Genomic DNA, 4109 nt, shown 5'->3' on the forward strand with positions numbered 1-4109 from the left:
TCAGTGACTGGGGTAATCGGGATGGGTGTGTCAGAGGCAGTGCGATTGGCACAGGATAGAGCAGAGTTTAGGGCTGTTGTACATAGGGTCGCTATGAGTCCCAAATGACTCGACAACACATAACAACAACAACAACAACAACTTTTTTCTCTACCATGAATCATCATCTTATTTCATCTAAATGTACTTACATGTAATCATCTCTAAAATGTAAGGTTCAGTATGGTAGGGATTGTTATTGACCATGTCGGCGGCACCAACAGATGGATGAATGAATGAATTTATACTTCTATTAGCAGCTTATAAAAGCTCATCTCATTAATTTATTTTTAAGAACAGTTTTACACATATATTCTTTCATATAAGTAATTCCTTATAGAAAGAAATTCTATACATGAGTTAAAATAAACATTTAAAACTCTTGTTTTTGTTTTATATCAAATAAAGGGTGTACAACAGAACTCTTAAAACAATACGTAAAGTTTTGGAGAAGTTGAAGCATATAATAGATTTTCAAAATTCAGCAGCATTCTCATTCTTCCCTGATGATTTTCTCTGCTAATGTTTACACATTTCTGCTCTGATTTACCCCATCATCTCATTGTCCAACCTTTCCAACAATGGTAGTGCAGGTGTTTTGACTTTCTGGAATCTTTCTGATACTGACCTCTTCAAGGATCCTCTTTTTCAGTCCTGTCTGTTGAGTTTTCTTTCCTGTCCACTGGATAGGGACCTCTAATAACATATTAAATAACATAGAGCAAGCCACATACAAATGATCAGTATTCTTAAAGTTCAGAAATATATTTACCCTTCACCAATTCTTTAACATAGAATGATTAAAGAAAAATTTCTTGTTTTCTTTTACAGTCAACAACATGCACATTTGTGAAGTTAAAGTGAAGATTGTGTGCTAAAATTGGACTAGTGGATAGAAAGTGATGCTACTAAGCCAAAGGTGGGTGACTCTAACCCACGGCCCTCTAGCCTGTTTTTAATTGTTTTTGGTCAAACATTCTTCTAGGTCGTGTAACCCTGGTATGTCCACTTGCCATATAGAGGTAACTTGTGCTCGCTGTGAAGCTGAATACAGTGACACTGATGTGTCAAATGTGATAATGGTTACCCATGGTGGACAGTGTTTAGTGAAGCTCCCCGATTAAAACAAGCTTGGAAGCAGGAGTGGCATCCACTTCCATAATAGCTTGCCTCCGGAAACCCTATGAACCTAGAGATAGGATGAAAGTCCCGCAAACATTGAGGACTTTCATTCATAGGGTTGCTATGAGTCGCCTACAACTCGACAGCACCTAACAACAACCACAACAACTAGGTTATGACTATAAAAAAGAAAGGTACAATAATTGTCAAAGGAAATAGTATTAATGCTGATAATAGAAACATTTTTGCAGTATTTCTTTTTTCTTGGGTTATTTTTTCTTTTTTTTAATTATACTAGTTTATTTACAAAATTTGAATACATTGTTTTCCAGAACAGATTCTTCCAATTTCCCTCACCCCACCCACCCATCAAATTGTACAACCCCATGATTAATCTCCTCCTGCCCCTGCACATCCTCATCGCTCTGCTTCCAAGCTCCCTTCCCCTTGGATCCTTATACTCATTCTACAGTAATGATTTTGTACAGTATTTGTCCTTGTGGGACTGAGTTAGTTCACTCAGCATAATGCTTTCCAGTCTTTCCCAAGTTAGGTAATAATTTATAAAATCATTGCTCCTGTGTGCTACAATAGAATTCCAGTGTTTGAATATACCATTATTTCTCAACCCATTCGTTTGTGGTTGGATATCTGGGCTGTTTCCGTATTCTTGCGATGGTGAATAATATTTCTGTGAACACTGGTGTGCAAGTCTCCATTTGTGCCTCAGTTCTCATTTTCTCAGAGTATATTCCAAGTAGTGGGATAGCTGCATCATATAGAATTTCTATGTTCAGCTTTCGAAGAAGCACCAAACTGCCTTCCAGAATGGTTGTACCATGTTACAATCCCACCAACAATGTGTAAGAGTTCCTATCTCACCACATCCTCTCCAATATTTATTACTTACTGTCCTGTTAAACTTTGCCACTATTACTGGAGTGAGATGGTATCTCATTGTGGTTTTGATTTTCATCTCTCTTACTGCCAGTGATTTTGACTACTGGTACAATGTGCTCTGTGACCTTTGTCATCAAGTCCCCTAAAAACATTACAAATCTCAGAGATCTCACTTAAATACAGTATCAGTGGTAGATTTTGGGGATTCCAGGACTCACACATTTCCTAATCTCTTTATTGACAGTTGGTCATCCGTCAGGGGCTGTTCTATTGCATTCTTCCTTTAATTCTCAGAGATACTATTACTAGCATTTTGCAAATAATTTGGTTGTAAGTAATCACTGCTAGAACTCTTAGTAAGAAAACAAAACCATATGCTTTGGGAAGGTAGCTGATTTCAGTTGATTTCACCTCAAAAGCTGGACTTCATGAAGAAAAATGTGACATCAGACCTGGAAGAAACTCATTAACAACCTTTATTATGCAAATGACACAATCTCGCTTGATCAAAATGAAGAGGAACTGATGTGTTTGTTAAAGTGGATCAAGGTCTGCAGTCTTCAATAGGAATGACATCTCACTATCAAGTAACCAGTTCTAATATTTTTTGGATATTGTTCAGCAGCATATTTCTCACATGTGATATTAGTGATATTGTGTCTTCTGCAAGCTGGGTTTAGAAGAGGTCGTGGCACTAGGGACATTATAACAAGTGTTAGATGAATACTAGCTGAAAGTAGAAAGTACCCGAAGAATGTCTGTGTTTCACTGGCTATGCAAAGGCATTTGACTGTGTGTATCATAACAAATTGTGGCTGACCTTGAAAAGAATGATGACCCGAGAATGCCTGATTGTGCTCATGTGAAACCTATACTTGAACCAGGCCACAAACATCAGAACAAAGCAAGGAAACACTGCATCATTCAAAATCAGGAAAGGAGTCCATCAGGGATGTGTCCTGTCTCCATACCTTTTCAATTTATATGCAGAACAGGTCATCTGGGAGGCTGGACTCCATAAGGAAGAATGTGACATAAAGATTAGAGGAAGACTCATCAACAACCTGCATCATGCAGATGCCACTGAGGAGGACCTGATGTGTTGGCTGCAGAAGATCAAGGATTGCAGCCTTAAATATGGATTAAAGCCCAACATCAAGAAAACAAAGATTCTCACCAATAGGCTAATTGGTAGCATCGTGAGAGACAGAAAAAAGATTGAGCTTGTTAGCAATTACAACTTGCTTGGCTCCACGATTAACTCTTGGCACCGGCAGTTAGGAAATAAAAACACAAATTAGATTAGAAAAATCTGCTGTCAGAGGCCTTGCCAGAGTACTGAAGAGCAACACTGTGAGTCTAGAGACAGGTGCACCTGATCCAAGCCATGGTCTTCACAATTACTTGCTATGTATCAGAGAGCTGGACAAAGACTAAGATAGAAGAAGAATCAAAGTCTTTGAGTTGTAGTGCTGGAGAAGAGTATTGAACATATCATGTGAACAAAGAGAACAAACAAGTATGTGCTAGAAAGGGTGAAAATAGACTGCTCCTTGGAGACAAGGATTTTGAAGCTCTGTCTGCCATACTTTGGGCATGTTGCCTTCAGGGACCATTCCTTTGAGGACATCATGCTTGGAAGGATGGAGGGAAAGCTCGAGAGAGAAAACTCCTGGATTATATGAATTGACTCAGTAACTGGGGTAGGGGGTGTGAGTGTGCCAGAGACAGTGAAATTGGCTCAGGATAGGGCAGGGTTCAGAGCTATTATACATAGGGTTGCTATGAGTGATAGATGCTATGAGGTGACTTGATGGAACATAACATCAGGAAAGCGAAATTCGGGGAGCTCTGGTGGCCTAGTGGCAAGAAGCTACAACTACAATCCCAGAGGTGCGTGGTTCGAATCCACCAGATGCTCTGCCGGGGAAGGAGGGGCAATCTCCTCCTGTACCAGTCAGATCTGATTTGACGGTACACGCACACACAAAAAAAAAAAGGAAAGCAAAATTCCTCACCGCTGGGCAAGTAGGCAACATCATGATAGA

The 4109-nt window shown here is 39.4% G+C and overlaps 1 pseudogene; it reads right to left on the reverse strand.

Annotated features, from left to right (window-relative positions):
• The window catches only part of LOC102875178, a 2545-nt pseudogene extending 2299 nt beyond the window's left edge, over window positions 1–246 (reverse strand).
• Window positions 247–4109: the final 3863 nt, after the last annotated feature.

This window comes from Elephantulus edwardii, unplaced genomic scaffold, assembly GCF_000299155.1.
Source record: "Elephantulus edwardii isolate Elephantulus edwardi_28Jun2011 unplaced genomic scaffold, EleEdw1.0 scaffold00180, whole genome shotgun sequence".
Lineage (NCBI taxonomy): Eukaryota > Metazoa > Chordata > Mammalia > Macroscelidea > Macroscelididae > Elephantulus > Elephantulus edwardii.